This window comes from Macaca nemestrina, chromosome 2, assembly GCF_043159975.1.
Source record: "Macaca nemestrina isolate mMacNem1 chromosome 2, mMacNem.hap1, whole genome shotgun sequence".
Classification (NCBI taxonomy): domain Eukaryota; kingdom Metazoa; phylum Chordata; class Mammalia; order Primates; family Cercopithecidae; genus Macaca; species Macaca nemestrina.
Genome location: NC_092126.1, coordinates 20137355 through 20159778, shown reverse-complemented (window position 1 = coordinate 20159778; position 22424 = coordinate 20137355).

The window sequence follows — 22424 nt, the reverse complement described above, 5'->3', positions numbered from 1 at the left end:
CTCCTGACCTCAGGTGATCCAGCCAACTGGCAGGAGAATTCCTTCAACCCAGGAGGTGGAGGTTGCAGTGAGCCAAGATTGTGCCATTGCACTCCAGCTTGGGCTAAAAGAGCGAAACTCCGTCAAAAAAACAAAAAACAAAAAAAAAAACAACCTAGAAAGAAGATGAAAGACGATGAAAGAACCTAGAAAGAAGATGAAAAGAGCTAAAGACAGCAGAAGGGAAGTACTAATAAAGATAAAACTGAAATAAAATAAAATACTAAAAACATAATTAATCAAGATAACCAAGAACTTGTTCTTGTAAAGCCCAACAGGATAGTAAAATGTTGGCCAAGTCTGAGAAAGAAAAAAGAGAGAACAAACAAATAAGTAATACTAACAGTAAGAAAGAGGAAATAATAACATTGAAACACAACTGAAACAGGAAATGATAATAGGAAGGAAATTGTAAGAGGATAAGATACATCTTAGTACCAAAAAAGTCCAAATCTAGATGAAGCAGATGATATTTTAACAAACTCAAGGCTAGACAAATGAGTATCTGAAAGGTAATGACAAACTGTGTAGAAAGCCCAGATAATCTTCAAGGTCATTTTATTTAAGGTCTAAGAGAGATAATTCCTATTATCAATTCCTATTATCTCTTCAAGCAATCTCATTTGGGAATATAATATGAATACGAAAATAAAGCATGAACCAAATTCAACATTATACCAAAAATAACCAACCTTCCTTCCCTTTCCTTCCCTTCCCTTCCCTTCCCTTCCCTTCCCTTCCCTTCCCTTCCCTTCCCTCCCCTCCCCTCCCCTCCCCTCCCCTCCCCTTCCCTTCTCCTTCCTTCCTTCCTTCTTTCCTTCCTTCCTTCCTTCCTTCCTTCCTTCCTTCCTTCCTTCCTTCCTTCCTTCCTTCCTTCCTTCCTTCCTTCCTTCCTTCTCTCTTTCTCTCTCTTTCTTCCCTTTCTTTCTCCTTTCCCTTCCCCTCCCTTCCCCTCCCTTCTCCTCCCCTCTTTTCCCCTCCTCTCCCCTCCCCTCCCTTCCCCTCCCTTCCTCTCCCCTCCCTTCTCCTCCCCTCCCCTCCCCTCCCTTCCCCTCCCTTCTTTCACAGGTCTTTGCCTGTTGCCCAGGCAGGAGTGCAGTGGCATGATCATGGCTCATTGCAGCGTTGACCTCCTAGGCTCATGCAATCCTCCCGCTTCAGCCTCTTGAGTAGATGAAACTACAGGCATGTGCTACCACGCTCGCTACTTCTTTATTTTAGTGATAGCATCTCCCTGTATTGCCCAGGCTGGTCTGAAAATCCTGCACTCAAGCAATCTTCCCACCTTGGCCTCCCAAAATGCTGGGATTATAGGTGTGAGCCACTGCACCTGGTCTACATTATTTTTTTCTTTTAAACCAATAATCTAACATTGGTTTAAATTAGAAAATTCACTAATGTAATTCACTACATTTCGTTTAAAGTAAAACAAATAGTGATTTCAACAGATAATTTTAAAAACTCATCATTTTAACATCTGTTTCTAATTCTTAAATGTTATTAAATTGATTAAAGTGATCTATTTGAAACCTTAAGCAAATATCATAGTAAATGGTAAAATATTTGAAACATTTCAACGTATATACATATAGTATTCCATGTTGTTTTTGAAGCTTTAGTCCATACTTGACATAGGTAAATAAAATAAAAGGACAAATACAAAAAATAGATAAAACAATTATTATTTTTAGTTAATATGGTTGTCTATAGATGATCAAACCATTTGCTTATAATTGGTTTGCAAGTTTAAAAATTGCAATATGTTTATAAATTTAAAAATTATAACTAATAAAAGAGTCAAGTTGGGTAGATGCCTAAAAGATGAATAAGCAAAAATTTATACTTTTTTTATAATACAGAAATAAATAGTTATAAAATATAACAAAGCTGCCTTTTCACACATAGCAAAAGTAAGAATCATAAATTATCAAGAAATATATATAACTGAAAATGTGGAAGAACTACAAATATCCAAGATCTATAAATATATAAACATTTTCTGAAGGAATTAAAGGAAGACCTAAATAAATTGAAAGACATTATTCTTTGATAAGAGTAATCGATGATGTTTTAACTCTCTCCAAATTATTTTATAAATTAAATACCAATCTCAGTTAATAATTCTCATTACACATGTGACTAACTCCTTCACCTTCAAGTTTTGCTCAAATGTCCCCTTCTCAATGAGCCTTTTATTCTTATTCAAATTTTTCTTATTCATCTTATTCAAAATTTCAACTGGTTTCCTCACCAACTCCCTTGCTAACTCTTCTGCTTTTTCCTTTTTTCCATAGCGTACCTACCTTCTAATTACTAGATAATTATTTATTGTGTGGACTATTTATTGTCTGCCTCACCTTGTTAGAATGTAAATTCTATGGGAGAGCAGAAATTGGGACGTATTCAATGAGGTATTCCCAGTACAGTATGTTTGATGCATGAAATTGCTCAATAAATATTGCAAATATCTTTTGACACTATCAACTGTTTTCTAAAATTCTGTTTGTGATATATTTGCCATCATTTTTGGTTTGTTTTTAGTAGTAAAATCTATCAAATTTTACTTTTATGCTTTCTGGATTCCATGTCAATCTAAAATTATATAATAATTGTTTATATTTTGGTTTAGTGCTTTAATCATTTCTAAAATCAAAATGGAATTGATTAAAATTAAAAACTTAAAGTTGTTTTTAAAACTAGAAAACTGAAAAATTCTTCTGTAAATTTAAGTATGATATAAAAGCCCAAATTCTTTTTCTCTTCAACTTTTATTTTAAGTTCAGGGGTACATGTGCAGGATGTGCAGGTTTGGTACATAGATAAACTTGTGCCATGGTGATTTACTGCACAGATCATCCCACCACCCAGATATTAAGCCCAGCATCCAATAGCCCAGCTATTTTTCTGATGCTCTTCCCCACCACCAGCAGGTACCCAGTGTGTGTTGTTCCCCCCAAAACAGTGGGTCCATGTGTTCTCCTCATTCAGGTCCCACTTATAAATGAGAACATGTGGTGTTTGGTTTTCCATTCCTGGATTAGTTTGCTGAGGATAATGGCTTCCAGTCCCATCCATGTTCCTGCAAAGGACATGATCTCATTCTTTTTATGGCTGCATAGTATTCCATGGTGTATACGTGCCACATTTTCTTTCTGAGTCCTCTATTCTGTTCCATTGGTCTATGTGTCTGTTCTTGTACCAGTACTATGCTGTTTTGCTTGCTGTAGCCTTATAATATAATTTGCACATTTTCTTTATCCAGTCTATCATTGATGGGCATTTAGCATCACTCACATGATGAGAATTGAGTATATGATTAAGGTGGAGAAAATATGGATAAATTCATAAAGTTATTGCTGGTATAATTGATTATACAGTGAGAAAAATACAGTTATACCTCTCATTTCATCACAAACACAAAAAATTCTAGATGTATTTGAAAATGAAATGTATTTTTAAAAACGAATCAAGTACTAAGCCCTAATATAAATGATTATTATGTAATCTTAACAAGAATAAAAGCACTGTGGAATACAGAAGCCATAAAGGCAAAATTTGGTAGATTTTACCACCAGAAACAAACAAAAACAAAGTAAAACTTACTTCCATATGGCAAATACAACATAAACAGACAGTCTGTCAAAAATATTTGCAATTTTTATAAGACAAGGGGTATAGACATCTGTACTACCTAATGAGTTTGGGAAAACTAATAAGTAAAATTCAAGCAATCCAAGAGAAATGAAATTGCAAAAATGTATTACAAGAAAATAGATGTGTGGGCATAGTCTTTGAACAAAACTTATGAGTCATGTTTTACTCAGCATTAAAACCAGTCTAGGAAAAAAGCCATAATGATACTCAGCTAATGATTATCAGCAGAGGAAAAACATACAAAGCATAGAACATGACTCACTTGTGAGAGGCAGTCACCTTCATTTTACAACACAGTGCCTGGAAAGCTATTAAAGATACATAACGTGAATGATGCCTAAAATTTCCACCCTTACAGAAGCCACCATAAAATGCCATACTCTAGTTAATCTTATGGAGAGGGAAACTAGCTCTAGAGAAAAGTGCTAAGATTATTTGTGCTTCTAACTCTTTTGTCTCAGAATGGTGTCCTCTTGTACTTCTATTTTCTCTCAAAAAATGCTCACCAAAATTGTAATCTACTTAGAATGTAGTTGCAATGCCTCACTGGAGGAGCGTGAAGAATTGGGTTTCTTCTTTTTTTAGTATATTTAATTTTTCAGAGCAGTTTTAGATTCAGAGCAAAATTGAATGGAAGGTATGGAGATTTTCCTTATACTTCCTCCCCGGCCACATGCACAGCCTCCCCAACTATCACCATCCCCAATCAGAGTGATACATTTATTACATAATGAACTTACATTGACACATCATTATCACCCAAAGTCCATAGCTTACATTAAGGTTCACTCTTAGTATTGTATATTCTATGGGTTTGGACAAATTTATAATGGCATGTAGTAACATCATAGTATCCCAGAGTAGTTTCACTGCCCTACAAATCCTCTGTTCTCCGTGCTTCACATATTCACTCTTTCCTTCCACTTAACCCCTGATTTGTTACAGTCTCCACAGTTTTGCCTCTTTCAGAATGTCATATACAGTAGTTGGAATCTACAGTGTATATGATTCGTTCTGTTTTTAAAGCTGCAATTTATTACGTGTGATTTGTGAAACGTTGTTAACTTGCCTAAGCTCCTTGGATGTTGATTTCCTCACCTGCGAAATGGTGACAGAGGACTTGCTCTGTCCAGGGACAGCTGTGAATGTTGGACCGTGCAGCAGTGCTTTGGAAATGGCTGACTCTAATAAAGACCACAGGGAGGAGAATAAACATAAGCTTTTGAACATGACAAAAGTCACTTCTAAAGACTGGTATTTTGTGGTCTGTTGGAAAAGTTTGGACAGGATAGCGTATACATTTGTGTCCTGGTTTATACAGAAAAACTGGAATATAGAGATTGAGGTAACTTATCTAAATGCATACACTGGATCATTTTTCATATGTATATTTTCTGTAGACTATTCTAGCAATATCTATATTCATTAAAACAACAAAAGGAAACCAGTCATTACATCTTTACTTTTCAAATCACATCTTATTTGGAAGGTGTTACAGGCTGAATTGTTTCCTCCAAATTTACGTGTTGAAGTCCTAACCTCTAGTACTGCAGAATGTGACTATATTTAGAGACAGTGTCTTTAAAGAGGTAACTAACCTAAAATGAGGCCATTGGGGTGGGCTTTAACCTAATATGACTGCTCTTTTTGTAAGAAGAGAAGTTGACCTGGCGTGGTGGCTCAAGCCTGTAATCCCAGCACTTTGGGAGGCCGAGACGGGCGGATCACGAGGTCAGGAAATCGAGACCATCCTGGCTAACCCGGTGAAACCCTGTCTCTACTAAAAAATACAAAAAAGAAAAAAAAAAAAAAAAAAAAAAAAAACTAGTCGGGCGAGGTGGCGGGCACCTGTAGTCCCAGCTACTCGGGAGGCTGAGGCAGGAGAATGGCGTAAACTCAGGAGGCGGAGCTTGCCCTGAGCTGAGATCCGGCCACTGCACTCCAGCCCGGGCGACAGAGCGAGACTCCACCTCAAAAAAAAAAAAAAAAAAAAAAGGAGAGAAGTTTATGACATAGACAAGTTCAGAGGGAAGACCATGTGAAAATACAGGGAGAAGACAACCATCCACAAGCCAAGGAAGAGGCCTTAGAGGAAACCAATTCAGCTGACCCCTTGATCTTGTAGGGTCTAGCCTTTAATACTGTGAGCAATTTCTCTCGTCCAAATTACCCAGTCTGTGGTACTTTGTTATGATAGTCATAGCAAACTTATATGGAAGGGTCCTTGTTGTTTTTTGTTTTTGTTTTTTCCATCAGTAAAACTTATTGAGCACTTACAACACATCTAGTGCTATGTTCAATGTTTTATATGCATTGCTTTATAACTCTCCTATAAGAGGTGTTGTTATTAACACCAATTTTATGTTGTTTTTTTTTTTTTTAAGGGGCTACCTTTACCAAGCTAAAACTACATGAACAGAGCAATGATATCAGTTCATTTTACAGAATTAGGAAAATCATTCCTTATTGTGAATCAGATTCACACCTCGAAATGGACTTTCTGAGCCCAGGATGTGCAGTTTCTGATTAACTGGAGATGAAGAATAGAGAATACATTACTCAGCTGATGGTAATATTTTCTATAATTGTATGTCCTGGTTAAGCACACTCATGGGTTTGGCATATTTTTGTAAATCATCAGCTGTGTATGCCCCATTAAAAAATAAGTGACATGTAGAGAGATGACAGTGATGTGACTTAGAAATAGGCTGTCTATACCCTGGGGACAGGGGAGGAACAGAGTCAGAGGATTTGATAAGTCAAACCATGGTGGTGACAGTAACTGCTCCATGGCCAAGTACCACGGAATCCTTTCACATGAACCAAATCGAACTTCTTGGAAGTTTGTAAACTTGAAATGAGCTCCACATCATAAGCCAGGGAAGAATGTCTGTAACTATGCTCCTGAAATTTAAGAATTACCTGGGGTCTTGTTAAGATGCTGATTTTGAATCAGGCAGGCCTGAGGTAGGGTATGAAATTCTACATTTCTAACAAGCTCCAAGGTAATGCCAATGCGACCAGTTTGGGGGCAATACTTTGAGCAGAGCGTGCAGTACCAGGAGAACAAAGGGGAAGGGAAGGTAGGTAGACTAGGAAGGCATCGAAAGGAAACTTGGAGCCCCTCAGACTTATTTTGAAATGAAAGAAATACAAATTAAAACCGTGGAATAGCATGTCCTGCCTATCTCTTTGGCAAAACTCTGAAGACTTGATGAGGCATGGTAGGAAAGAGTATGTGTTTCTCTCATGCATCACTGGTTGAAGTGTTAATAAATACAATTTTGAAGGTGGGAATTTGGTTTTATCTGTCAAAATGGAAAAGGCACAGACTTTTGAGTCCAGTATTTTTATTCCTGCAAATATATCCTATAGATATACTCATATTTGTGCAAAAACAGTCTATATTTTCTGTTAAAGAGTTATTTATGTGTGACTATATTTATATGCTAGAACATGTGTAAAATATCTCTGGAAAACTACAAAAGAAAGAGATAATAGCATAATCTCTGACAGAGGAGAATGTTCAAGGAACTAAGAGTTTTGGAATAGGAGATGATTTACTTGTTACTTTTGTATTGGGTAATTTTTTTTTTTTTTTTTTTTTTTTTTTTTTTTTGAGACAGAGTCTTGCTCTGTCACCCAGGCTGGAGTGCAGTGGCCAGATCTCAGCTCACTGCAAGCTCTGCCTCCCGGGTTTACACCATTCTCCTGCCTCAGCCTCCCGAGTAGCTGGGACTACAGACGCCCGCCACCATGCCCGGCTAGTTTTTTGTATTTTTTAGTAGAAACGGGGTTTCACCGTGTTAGCCAGGATGGTCTCGATCTCTTGACCTCGTGATCCGCCCGTCTTGGCCTCCCAAAGTGCTGGGATTATAGGCTTGAGCCACCGCGCCCGGCCATTTTTTTAGATGGAGTCTTCCTCTGTTGCTCAGGGTGGAGTGCAATCTCGGCTCACTGGAACCTCCCGGGTTCAAGCCGTTCTCCCAGCTCACCCTCCAAGTAGCTGGGATTACAGGTGCGCACAACCATGCCCAGCCGAGTTTTGTATTTTTAGTAGAGACAGGGTTTCACCATGTTGACCAGCCTAGTGTTGAACTCCTGACTTCAGGTGATCTGCCTGCTTCAACCTCCCAAAGTGTTGGGATTACAGGCGTAAGCCACCGCGCCAGGCCAATTTTTTAAAAAGCCATATTCATGAATTAATTTTATGTTTTAGTTAAAAAAGGGAGTGGAGTGAGGTGGGAGAGAGAATTTAGAGGGCTCCTGAAAGACAGAATTAGGACCAAGAAGGTGATGCTGCTTTCTTTTCCCTCTGAGGTCACACCGAGGAAGCCACCATCATTGTCTGCTCATAAAAACAACTCCCACCAGTTTCCCAGATCACTCACTGCTGCCTGTACTGGGCTCAGTCTCTTGGGTCATCCAAAAGTCATTTTGTGCTTCTGGGGCACTTTAGGTTTCTAGAGAAACAGAATCATGCAGGCCAGCTTCAGAAAGAGGGGAATTTATTGGACTACAACTGGAACATCTTCGGGTATCAAAGCTATCCTAGAAAGCACACATGCTGTCTTTCTGAATCTCTTTGTGAGTCAGCCTCTGTCTGTCTTTTTCCCTTCCTCTCTCTCTCGATATATAGATATCTATATGTATATCTATAGATATAGATCTCTATGTGTATATCTATATATAGATATAGATCTCTCTCGATATATATATCTATAGATATATATATCAAGAGATACATGGTATCCAAATGATATATATGGTATGTAAAATGCCACTATATGACATATATACATTATGTCATATGACTCTCTCTCTCGATATATATATGTATATAGTGTCTCACACACACACACACATATATATATAATGTCACCACCTTCTCCACTACCCACTGGCAAGCATTCGCACTCACCCCACACTGTGTATTTTTTCTTTAGCTTCTGCTACTAGCATTTCTGTCCTGCTCATAACTTGGAATTCCCTATTGTCTTTATAGTCCTACTCTACCCCCTATCGTAATTTCTTATTCTAAAAGGTCTTACAGTTTTTCCACTGTTTCCATATTCCAGTTTCTGAGAGGTGGACTCTGAATCAGCTTGACCATAATATGAGTGATTGAGTAGGAATCACAGGGCAGAATCGCTCCTGCATGCCCTGTGGAGGCTGCTGGTTTGCCGCTTCATGTGAAGAGGGGAGTTTTATATGGAGTAGAAACCATGACTGACATTTCTAAGACCTTCGTTTTGCAAATACACCTTCTTAAAGACCCAGGCTTGATGTCTAGGGACAATTAAAACTTGATTACTTGCAATTCTCCAGTCTTCTGTGGCATGCCACTTATCTTTCTGTTTATAAAACAGAAAGTCTGACTCCTCTGCAGAGCCCGTTCTACTTACCAACCGCAGGCAGACTGAGATGGGTCCATTTTCCACTTACTAAAGATTTACAGAATGCAGACAGGATCACACCCCAGAGGCTGAGAAAACAGCACTCCTGTGAATTCCTGAGAGAAAAACTTTTTTTTTTTTGAGATGGAGTCTGGCGCTGTCGCCCAGGCTGGAGTGCAGTGGCGAGATCTTGGCTCACTGCAAGCTCCGCCTCCCGGGTTCACCCCATTCTCCTGCCTCAGCCTCCCGAGTAGCACCTGCCACCATGCTCGGCTAATTTTTTTGTATTTTTAGTAGAGACGGGGTTTCACCGTGTTGGCCAGGATGGTCTTGATCTCCTGACCTCGTGATCCGCCCGCCTCAGCCTCCCAAAGTGTTGGGATTACAGGCGTGAGCCACTGCGTTTTTTTTTAGTGGTGATTCTTTATAACTCACTAGCTTAACGAAGTACAGAAACTAAAGAAATAGACTGTAACAACTGGATGTTTTTCAATGCATTTGAACAAAATGATTTACAGGGTTCTTCCCCCACCCATTCCTCCACACTTGATTTTAGCATGTATATTCCTTAGCCTAGAAATAATATGCTTTCGGTATAATTTTTTCAGATTCATAACCCCCACCCCATTCTTTGCAGAGACTTAAGACTAGGAGCCTCCAAGCCTCCTGGACGCAAGGAGTCCAGGACCCAGAGCAGTATCTTTAGCTTCCCCTTAATCTGACCAGAAAAAAAAAAAAAAAAAGCTTGGAGAAAAGCAATGCCTGGTCTCCTTACGCTAATGCTATTGGCATCTCTGCCATCATGCCCCACAGCACCTGTTCAATGCTCTCAAAAAATTAGAGATTCTTGATGGATAAAGACTTTGGCTACTTCCACGACTACCTTAGGAGGCTCTTAAATGAGCTTTCTGTGTCCCGGTAATTGCATTTCTTCTGGCCCTGATGCTACCACCCCTTCCGTTGCAACCTGACTTCCCTTTCATAAGTGGTTTCAAAATTTGCTTTTTAAATAAAATGTAAGTGTTTAGATAGGTGGTGGCACAAGATGCCGCATAGGATCCAATTAGCTTTTAACCAAAGCTGGGAAAGAGTTCAACAGAGCTTTTAAATATTAGAGGCAAGTTATCTCCCCACCACTCCAGGCAGGAGAAAGGGATTTTCGGCACGGACTGTTAACAGATAGCCAGTCTAAATGGTAGAAAAGCAAAAAGCAGAGGAGACAGGTAACATGCAATGAAGAGCATTTGGGGAAACAAAGCTTATTCTCTAAGAAACTGGTCAACCTGCCAGTCGTTTTTTCTGACTTTTGCACTTTTCCTGACTTTTTTTTTTTTTGCCAGGTAATTAACTGGCTAACCAATTATTTAACCAGGCATGCTGGCTACAAAGAGAAATTCTATGTCTACAGTATACAGTATAGCCACCTTGCTTCTCTAATACTCTAAATATAGAGAAATGTATGTGGATGTTCTTTCTTGACAACATAAGAAAATTATGTCAGATTCCACTGTTCAAAACAAAGCCCAGCAACTCTAGAGTTAATACGGATCCTATAATGACTAAAGATTCCAACGAGGTCTGTGTGAGATAGAGCTTGATCTGTGTCCCTGTGAACTCGTGTGTTTGTAGCTTATTTTCAAACTTTTAAGAAGGAGCCGGATTTTTAAAAATAACAATGTTGAAAAGAAAATCTTAGTCCCTTTGGCTTTATCCCTCCCTGGTTTTCAATCTTTACCTTTTGTTGACATTGTTGTTGTCATCTTCATTTTTTATTTTTCCTAGTCTTGATGGTTGTTTTTCTTTTTCTCTGAATTTCCTTAAACAGAGATAGATCAGTGGAAAGACACAAAGACCTCAAAACCAAAGCCAGAAAGCCATCTTGAACTTGGAAGGGGGTACTGACTGAAATCGAGGAGGGTGCTGAGGGCACAGTGAGCTCTCTGAGAGGAAGATCAATAATGATGACAGAATTTGTTCTGGCAGGGATTTCGTGAATGAAATATTCCCCTTCCCAGAGCCACAGGAAGAAGATGAATTGGAAATGGTAGCTCACTACAGACTGTTTTGTTCTAAACGTTTCTCTTCATTCACTCTTTGAAAGAGTAGGATGTCCATTTGCTAGAACGGGACAATTCTTTGCAGTCCCCACGTCACTGAAGGCTCAGAGTGCTTGGACCTAATCACCTCTCTGAGGCCCAAGTCACACTGAATTTGACCAAGTAACAATTGTCTGGGAATCTCATTTTGTTTTAGTTTTCAGATTCAGAAGCATACATACGAAGAGTCCCAAGCTTCCCCTTGGGCGGGTGAGATGAATATGACTATGTTAGAGAGATCATTAATTTAATTCACATGGGTGGGTGGTGGTAGTTGAGAAATAAGCATTAGTGGTTGGGGCGAAGCTGTGACGAATAAAAGGCCCCATTCTTGTGTCAGGAGGGCTTTTAGAGCCGTCTTCTTACTAGCTAAGTGCTTTCATTTAATATACAATCATTTAAAAATTGAAATATACCCTAAAGTATCTTTGAGTTCTTTTCTAGCTTTTTGATTCTATGTCACACCGATCTTTGAGGCCAGGGACACTGAGAGAATGAAGTTACAGGGTAACTGTATGAGAGAAAAATGGCTGGAAACAGTTGCTTATCTCCACCTCACAGCTTTGTGTGCCAGAAAATGACACTGAACATTTTACATGAGATTCCACGATGTTGGTGACATTTCTCCTTCCATCTATGTTATTCTATTTCTTAGTTTGGGAATGTCTTTTTAAAAAATCTCTGTTCCTTCCCTTTTTCCATCTCCTACATACAACTACTAGTTCAATTGTTTTTTTTCTCACCAAATGTGCCCTCATTTGACCCCACCCCCACGCACAAGTGTGAAAAATAAGTTGGTCTGAACAGCCACTTACACAGCAGGTAAATTCCATGGTGGTTGGATAGGAGATTTCCTCTTAAATGTTCTATTAATAATGATGCGAACTAATTTCCTTTCCAGTATTTTTTCTTCCTCAAGCTTCTAGAAGTAGCTGTCACTAACAAGACGCAAAAGGAAAATGCAGTCTCAGTGTATGCTTTTAGGATTTAGGTTTTTTCCTAAATTTGTTTCATCATTAACGGTGGGTGTCTCATACTATAAGAGAGAATTTTTTTTTTTTTTTTTTTTTTTTTTTTTTTTTTTTTTTTGAGATGGAATCTCCCTCTGTCACCTAGGCTGGACTGCAGTGGCATGATCTCAGCTCACTGCAACCTCCACCTTCTGGGTTCAAGGGATTGTTCTGCCTCAGCCTTCTGAGTAGCTGGGATTAGAGGTGTGCACCACTATGCCTGGCTAATTTTTTTGTATCTTTTAGTAGATACGGGGTTTCACCATGTTGACCAGGCTGGTCTTGAACTCCTGACCTCAAGTGATCCTCCCACCTTGGCCTCCCAAAGTGTTGGGATTACAGGCATGAGCCACCACGCCTGGCCAAGAGAAAAATTTTCAAGTGGTCTTCTAAAAAGTTAGTCTGTTAATTCGCTAAATTTTTATTGAACCCTTACTGTATGTCTAGCGCTGTAATAGGCACTATGGAAGATTATAAAAGAACTATGTACACAGCAGTGGCAGAGGCTTCCAGTTTCCTATTCAGTATCTCTTTAATCATTTGTCTTGTACTCCAACCGTTAGCTCTACTATTAGCAAATTATGTCAGCCTGACTTTAAGATAGACACAAAATCCAATTCCTGAGTCATCACATCTTTTACCTGGATTATTGCAATAGTCTCCTAATTGGCCTCCCAGTTCCTTTAGGGTATTCTTCTTGTCTGCTCGCTACAAAGAGCCAGATTAATTCTTTTAAATCAAACTACCTCATGTTATACTCCTCTTACATTTCACCAATGGCTTCCCATCTGACCCCATGGAAAAGGCATTGGCCTAGTATCCTTACTGTGTAGCTTCTCACTGCTACTCTGACTTCATCTCCTACGTTGGAGCTCAGAAACACTATCCCAAAGTACTTTGAATGAAAGAGATTGGGAGGGCCTCAGAAGCAAGAAGAAACCTTCCCCACCTTTCTGTGTAGGAGATGGCTATAAAGAAATTCTCTAATCTAGCTTGCATGACAGTAGGTCATAAGAACCTTCCAGAAGGGTTCTTCCCTATATCCAGGGAGATGGAATGCTACACAGAGAGGTCAAGAATCTAAACAGACAGGCCTTACTGGGTTTCTCCCAGCTCAGTCTATTAAATCATATCTAATCACATTTCTACATGACTGTCTATTTTTTTTTTTTTTTTTTTTGGAAACAGGGTCTCTCTCTGTTGCCCAGGCTGGGTTGCAGTGGCACGATCTCAGCACACTGCAACCTCTGCCTTCTGGGTTCAAGCGATTCTCCTGCCTTAGCCTCCCCAGGTAGCTGGGACTATAGGTGCCCGCCACCACGCCAAGCTAATGTTTTGTATTTTAGTAGAAATGAGGTTTCACCATGTTGCCCAGGGTGGTCTCGAACTCCTGAGCTCAGGCAATCTGCCTGCCTTGGCCTCCCAAAGTGCTGGGATTACAGGTGTGTGCCACTGTGCCTGGCCATGACTGTCTATTCTTTATGGAACCCAAATGTAAAAATAGGCAGTATTTTTTACTTTACATAAAATTTTGATTTTGGTAATAATGAAGACCTGAGTCTTTGAGTCTTCATTTCTGAAGTCTCTCATGTAAAATAAAACTTTGATTAAAGAAATTTGTTATGTTTTTCTCTTGTTAACCCGTTCTCTGTTATAGGAGTGTCAGACAAACTCTCATGATAGGCGAAGAAAGGTATCACAACCTTTTCACCCCCAGAATCTCTCTCCCTTCTCTACTCCAACCACACAGGTCTTATTAATACATGTCAGACACTATTCTGCCTTGGAGTCTTTGCACCTACTCTTCTCTTTGTCTAGAATGTTCTTCCCTCAGATGGCTGCACAGATTCTCTGACACTTCTTTCAGATCGCTACTGAAATATTATCTTACAAATGAAGAGTTTCTTGACTACCAGTTTCCTGGTTTACTTGCCTATTTACTCTCTTCACACATTATTACTGTGAGATCCATAAGGGAAGGACCTTTGTCTATTTTATTCATTGTTCTAATCCTAGGACCCTAAATAGTGCTGGGCACATAAAATATGCTCAATCAATATTTGTTGAACCAATTTTCTGCTTTCTCCTCACTAACAAAACACCGAGTTTATTCAAAATAGTAATACACCCATCTAAAATGCTATTCACACTGTACTTTGTGTCTAAGAGTGATTGATTTGATTTAAGCCTAAGTCATTAGGTAGCTGGGGGGGTTTGGGGACAGTCTTATGAAAGGGAATGATGCATCCGGGAAACATTATTGTGTGATTCCCTGTTTTTTCCTCATTCCTAGCTGGAATATGAACTTGATGGCTGAAACTCCCACAGATATATTGTGTCAATGAAGAGATTCTAATGATTATAGCCACGGGCTAAAGAATGTAAAGCAAAAAGGTAAATAGAGTCTGAGTCCCTTTTATGGATACCAGTTTGACTGCTGGCCTTCTTATTTCTTTATATTAAGAGAAAAGAAAATTCCACTTTGTTTAAGTCACTGTTGTTTCAGGGTTTTGTTACTGGCAAACAAATATAATTCCTAACTGATAAAATGGTCATTTTCCTTCAGAAGCTTGTATCATTTGAAAAGAGAAGATAAAAATACAAGGAAATGTAAGTAGATAGAGTAATAGCACCAGAAGTACACTGAACATATTGCCTCAAAAATGCTCTGATGTGCAGTGTTATAAATTGAGAGCAGGCAAATATTGAGAGACTCCACAGAACTGGTAAGAAGTTGGTTGAAGAGGAAAGGGGCTGACCCAAGGTTGGGATGTAGAAGATACTTGGTATGTTGCAAGAATAGCTTGCCAAGGTTGACTGAACAGAATACTTACTCTTAGGAAATTGTTAGAAAATTAGGTTTTGAAAGACTATTGGGATTTACTTACAGAGAGCTAGCTTGGTGGTAGTAAAAAAGGAAAACGAGCCGTGGAAATGAGAAAACCTACCAAGAATCTGGTTGTGGGAAACAAGAGTAAGGGTGGTCAGAGTGCACTGAGAGGGACTGGAGAAAGTCACAAAAATGGGAGGCCAGGATGACTTCCTGAGGAAAGGGCTTGGCTTCAGACACTTTATTTCAATGTATCAGACCAATACCGAAATGGAACTGTCTAGTCAACAATAAGAGATGCAGAGGTAGGGCTTGGGGAAGAAGCCAGGGTTGCAGAATTAGATGAAGGAGATATTCATATATAGAAGATATAGGAAGTTATGTTCATAATGGATTAGGCATCTGTGAATAGCTTCAATTGTAGTTGGAAGAAGAGGATTTAGCAAAAGAGATAGACAGATCAATGAGCAAGCTGGTGGGGAAACCGAATGTCAAGGGGACCAACAGATAATGATTTTAAGAATGAGGGTGGACAATTTGTCAAAAGCAAAACAACATTTTTTTAAAAACCCCAAACATTAAAAGCCAAAGCAGATAGGAATTTAGAGAAGACAACTGGATTTGGCATCTAGTTGCCTGGGAAGCTTTGAGAGCACAGCTTCAGTGGTTAGAATCGAGACTACTAGGAGTACAGGTGCAATTGGCAGTGAGGAAAGGCAGCGGCAGAGGTAAGGCACAACTTGAAGAGTTTAGCAACAAGAAGAAGAAAGACCAGAGCTTGACTGGTCACAAGGTTGAGCACAGTTTGGCTTTATTTTGTGTTTTTAAAGGAGAAGAACTTTTTATGTTTTAAGAAGAAACCAGGAGAGAAAAGACTGATGCTGAAGGAGATTAATGCAGAGAGAATTAATTTGAAAGCCTTCTTATTTTGAGGCTAGAGAGAATGTGAAGGGTATTTCAAGGTGGAAGATGAGGGATCTCCTTAGGAAGGAGATTAATTTATCCATTAAATAAAAGGTGAACATTTGCTGAGAACTGAGGTAAAGGGAAATGAAATTAAATCAAGAAGTGGGGGAGGTTTTTTATGGTTACTGGGAAGTGTGTTTTGGCAAAGGTTTTAGTATTGTAATTACTAAATAGTCTGTGGTCATGATGATGATGCACATAAAAAGGTAAGAAAAGTAACTTTATGTTGAAACAGGAAATCTAATAGATTTCCAAAAGCCAGCATTATCATCTTAAGCTCTAAGTTTCATCAATGCAGAATTTTTTTTAGGGGTCAGGTAACTATGAATTCAAGTCAAGAACTAGAAAAATTCCATGCTTTGTTTTCATTCCTCCTCACCTCCCAACCCCCAAAATCCAAACATTTTTGGATATGAAGCACTTTCCAAATCAATAAAGACTCCTTAGTCACATGAGGCTAAAAGGATCACAGCCAGAAAGCTGTGATCAGTGAGCTCAGGCATTCAGGATAAAGCATAGATGGGACCTCCAGAGGACAGCCAATTCAGGTTCAGCCGGCCTCCACATAGTGATAAAACCAAAATGCAAATTCCATGAAAGTAGGAACTTTGTTTACTTCTGATTCCCAGCACTTAACATAATGCAAGGCACACACTGAGCCCTGAATTAGTGTTTGTCGACTGAATGTTGAATGAATACACGAACAAGCGCTGTGTCATGTAATTATCGATGTACCCAACAACCAGTATTTAAATGGCTATTCAACAGAAAAACATTTGTTTTTCTCCAGTTGCAAGCTTAATTAAACTACACACACATAAGCACACACTCACAAATACTTTGTGTGTTTACATATATATTTTTAAAGCACTGAAGCGCTCCTATCTTGAATTGAGTATCCTAGGTGCTCCTCAGTGGTTCTACGTGGTTCTGGGTGAGGACGGTTTGTGTAGCTCCTGAATTTTAGCCTTGCTCCTGAGCTCAAGAGCTTAAAGAAGATTTGTAGAAGTTGCAGAGTGGAGGCAAAACATAAGAAGCAGCTCAAATCTAAAATGAAGAATTAAAAATAACAAAATGAAGATAAAGATCACCAACTCCATCCATTAAAACCTATAAACAATAATGGAATCATACCATACATATGTCCTACAACTTTCTTTTTTCCTGGCTCTGTTTCCACAAATGTCGATCTCCTACATTATTTTGTACTGGTGTCGTTCCATCATATTAGTGTACCATTATTCAGACATTCTCAGATATTCTGTTATAGATGGGCTTTTTTATTATTTTTTTCGGCAGGATCTTATAATGTTGTCCAGGCTGGCCTTGAATTCCTGGGGGTCAAGTGATCCTCCCACCTCAGCCTTCTGAGTAGCTGGGATTACAGGTGCACATCACCATGCTCAACCTGGATGGGCATTTCAACATTTTTAACATGCTGCAGTGAGCATGTTTGTAGATCTTTTTGTACTTGTAATACGTTAGGATGGATTCCTAAAATTAGGTTTGCTGCTACCAATTTTTTATTCAAAACAATACACTTGTAAGCCCTTAGCAAACAGGAGATTCTTCTTTTCCAAACATTTTTTCCAGCATTGGCTCTTAGCAAGCTATTTAAAGTTTTGTCACTGATAAGCAAAATGGCTTCTTAGTGCTTTTAAATTTGCAGGTCCTTAGTTACTGCCAAGCATTTCCATCTCTTTTATGTTTATTGGCCATTTGTGTTTATTTTGTGCGAACTGCCTGTTTAGATCCATTGTTTAATTTTCTATTGCATTGGCCTTTTCATATTAATTTATTTAAAGTAATTTTTTGTTGTGAATATTAACCATTTATTTGTAATATGTTGTGTTTTCTCCTAGCCACTTTTATTTTTGTTTATGTATTCTTTGATTAAAAATTTTTAAAAATATTTATACAATTAGGCCGGGCGCGGTGGCTCAAGCCTGTAATCCCAGTACTTTGGGAGGCCGAGGCGGGTGGATCACGAAGTCAGGAGATCGAGACCATCCTGGCTAACATGGTGAAACCCCGTCTCTACTAAAAAATACAAAAAACTAGCCGGGCGAGGTGGCGGGCGCCTGTAGTCCCAGCTACTCGGAGGCTGAGGCAGGAGAATGGCGTAAACCCGGGAGGCGGAGCTTGCAGTGAGCCGAGATCGCGCCACTGCACTCCAGCCTGGGTGACACAGCGAGACTCCGTCTCAAAAAAAAAAAAAAAAAAAAAAAAAAAAAAAAAAAAAAAAAAAAAAAAAAAAAAAAAAATATTTATACAATTATTAAATTTTTATATTGGGAGTTTGAATTTTAAGCTTTCCCAATACCAAGCTTAGAAAACCATTTTCCATATCTTTAGTTTTAATGCTTTTATTGTTTTACTTTTACATTTAGATCTCTAATTCAGATTAAATTCATTTTTGTATGTGATACAAAGTAACATCTAACTATTTTCTTATATATAAACATCCAATCGCTTTAACAAAATTTGCCTCAATTCATTTTCCTTGGGATTTAAAATACTACGTTAGCACATATTGAAACAGGATAGTTCCCTGACCCCTTCGCGGGACTCTTGACAGAGGTGCCCTGTTTACTCAGCCTGTCACTCTCAATTCCTTGCAGGAGGGAGTGAGTGAACTGGAGTACACCAGTGCTAGAACCAGTTAGCTGCTTCAGTGTCAGCAGCAGCGAACTCCACTTACTTGGATCTGCTGCGTTCCGCTCCTCGCAGGAGGAAGTGTGCAGGTGAGCGGGTGCAGGAGCTGGGGTGAGCACTTTTGGGTGCCAGCAGGAGCAAACTCTGTGCAGGCCCCGCGACAGCATCAGCGGGGGTACCTGTGACTTCTGAAACCCCAGTGGGCATGTTACAGTACTCTTTTAGTTCTGCTGTCGCAGATGGTTTAAGTGCCAACAGGTCAGTGGGCCCTTTTGTATCTGCACTCGCTCCGGAGCTCTTGTCTATTGTCAAGGAAAAAGGAGGTTGCATGAACCAATTGAAGGATGGTAAATGCAGGGGATTTTATTGCCAGTGAAAGTGGCTCTTAGTGGGAAGGGGAGCTGAAAAGGGGACAGGGAGGTAGGTAATTTTCTTCAGAAGTCTGGCCAGAGATGACTGGATTCTTCTCTGAAGTTACACCCTCAAGCTTTCCCTCTGAAGTCAAGCCGCTTCTCTCCAATGTCCAGCCATAGTTGTCCTGACATCCAGCAGCTTCTTCCTCTCTGTTGACTGAGTCTGGGGTCCTTATACGTAGAGGATGAGGTGGGGCGGAGCCATGGGTGGTTTAGGAAAAGGCAACATTTGAGCGGCAGAACAGGGATATAAATTCTCACTTTGGGCTGCGGTTTCAGGCTTTTCAGCTTGAGAGTGGGGCTTCACCATGAACCCCTCCCTTTTCTGTCTAGAATTTTTCTGCCTCCTGTCCCTATCAGTATTACATTTCTACTTATTCTTGAAATTTTCTGGATTCTACTCCTATAATTAATCTGTTAGTGCTATCTCCTCATTATGATACATTTTCCAGATTATCTTGGCTATTTTCATATATTTTCCCAGGTTTAATATCAATTTGTCAAGTTAAAATTAAATACACATATAAAACAATTGCTTTTGTAGTGAATTAATCTGAAAATTACATATTTATTATTTCCATTAGAGAATATGGCATATCTCTCCATTTTTTCAGATTATTTCATGCCCCTCAGTACAATTTTAAAGTTTCCTAGATATTCTAGTATTTTTGTTGCATCACTTTATGCAATAATGTTTTTCATTTAATCTACTAAGCAACTAAAAATGTGTTAATAGGTTTTTAAAGTATTGAATCATCCTTGAAAATGGTGTATTTTAAAAATTGTTTCACTGCATTTGATTTTACTGCACTGACGTTTTGCTTAGCAATTTTTGTTTGTATATTAGTAAGGGATAATTCACTAGCACTTTTCTTTTAATGCTATCTTTTTTTATTCTGATGTGAATATTGTGTTGGTTTTGCAGTCTGAATAACACAAAACTACCTGTCTTTGGAGAGTTAGTTATGCTCCGAGCCTGGCATCTTATTATAGATCTTTGACAAACTTTTCATTTCCTCTCTGGATTAGCAGTCTGCTTGATTTTCTGTCTTTTCGTGAATATCTGTTTCCATTTATAAATGTCTTCTGTATGTATTCAGACAGATTTTCTGCACAGGTCCTTAGGGATGCTTACCTCTGCCACTATGACAGTATTTTGGGCAACTCTTTCCGCAAATAATTCTCTCTAGCACTATCTTCCAACCCCAGATCACACAATTCAATACTCCCAAGTGCTTAAGAAACTTAGTACCTGTTTCTTACCTGTAACTTAGCCAGTTAGATTAGTACCACTAATAAAATCATGCTATGTCTTCGTCACATAAGCACAGAAAGGAAACAATCTTGACCCCTATATGCCAGCTGGCCACACTAGGCAACCCCAAATTCCCCGATGTGGAATTTTCAAGCAATTGAAACTAAGTCTACATAATTTCCCTAGCAATCAAAGAGACAACCTCCACCTCCCCACTCCCTCAATGCTTTTTGGTTTTTCACCAACAGCCCTATAATATTACAGCTTTACAAATGTCCTGGCATGTATTTTCTTGCTGTACAGGGTACAGACAAAATAAAATCCTTCGTGGACCCACAAGGAAACTCTCAATTATGTTTTCTTCTTTTTACTTGAAACCACATACTCTTTTTCTTTGAATATCTTTCAGTTGGGTTAAAGGAGGCTGGAGTTGAAAATGTTCTGACACTTAAAAAACAATTTTTGTCAGGAGGGTTTTTCCCGGTTTGAAAAATAATTCAGTCTGCCTCTAAATAAATGAATGCGTCACAAGAGCTAGAAGCCAAGAGGCTAAAAATGAAAACAAAAAACAAAAAAGAAACTCAACCCTAACATCAACTTAGGTATATTTCAGTACTTGGCGGCAAAAAATTAAACTCACATCTGTTATGGCTGCCTAGATCCCTACAACGTGACATATGCTTTGATAGGTCCAACTGGAAAGCAGGACCCAGGAAGAGACAGAATTCAGCTTTCAGCCAATGATTCTTTGGATTGTCAGAAATTTGGCTTGAAGTTTCAAAATCTGCTCTCGACTTTCTCATTAAATTACCTTACTACAGATAATCAGATGGTGATGTATACAATTTCAAAAGAGAGAAGGTTTAAAAAAATACTTAGTTCATGAAATTGTTTTACAAATGAGGAAACTGAGACACAAGAAGGTTCATTAATTTGTCTAATATTCAACAGCTTGGTAGTAGCAGAACTCAGATCAGAATCTAGATCCCATGACTGAGAAAATATATTCTTTCCTCTGCATTGCACAGCTTTTACACAGGTAAGAAAAGCGGGTAAAGAATGAACCTTGGAAGACAAGCTGGGGTCTCTCTTTGGTTCTGTGTATACCTGAAGACTCTTGAACCTGCCATATTCCAACAGACATGTAAGATTTAGGCAGAGTAATGTAAGATGTGGTATGTGGCAAACTTTAAGAGATATGCAAAATTACATAACTGACACTTTAGAAGACTAAATGAGGTGCATATAAAGCACTTAACATAAAGCTTGGCACCTATATAGAGCTTAATAAATACAGACAGTACCTGGAACATAGAGGCACTCAATTAATATTTGTTGTATCAATGAATATTTATCCATCTTCTTATTAAAGGCTCCTTCTGGGAGATTCCTGACCTTGAAAATAAAGAAAACTGTCTCCCAGGATGTGTACATTTCTTTAGGCAACAAGATGCCCCTAGCATAAATTCAACACTTTCGGCTGAGAAACCTGGGCTCTCAATCTTTAATAACCTCATGGTGGCAGATAGTACTGGGTTCTTGTCAATGGTGGAAAAGGCAACTGAACTTTTGTTTGATGTTGTGGCAGAGACTGCTAGTGGCCCACTGGGTCAAGTAACTATTGCAACAGTACTGCTGCATTAACAAACAACCACGAAGATTTGTGGAAATAGCTCATTATTGAAGTAGGTAAGAGGAAGATGAGTCCCTAGGGGAAAGGGGCAAAAAGTGAGGATGCAAGCTTTAAAGGAATATTTTCATGGAGGAAGATTATAAGAATAGAATTTTCCTTGTCTTCCTTTTAAGAACGAGAGACATTTAATTGCATCAGCAATAAGTATTACTATGATGTCCATCTCTTCGTAACACAGTGACTAAGACTACAGAGAGAAAACTCTAGTTACTTTACAGTGCTCACTCATTGTAGCAAATGGGGACATCAATCAAGTTTCAAAATCAAGTGGATATGAGTCAGCATGCTGATTCCTGATTTACTAGATCTTGTACAACGTATCAGTAATAAGTCTAAATTTCCCTATCTATATGTAAAATGGGGATAATGTTAAGATCTACTCAGAAAAAGTGTGGGTATATCCAAATGAAATACCTT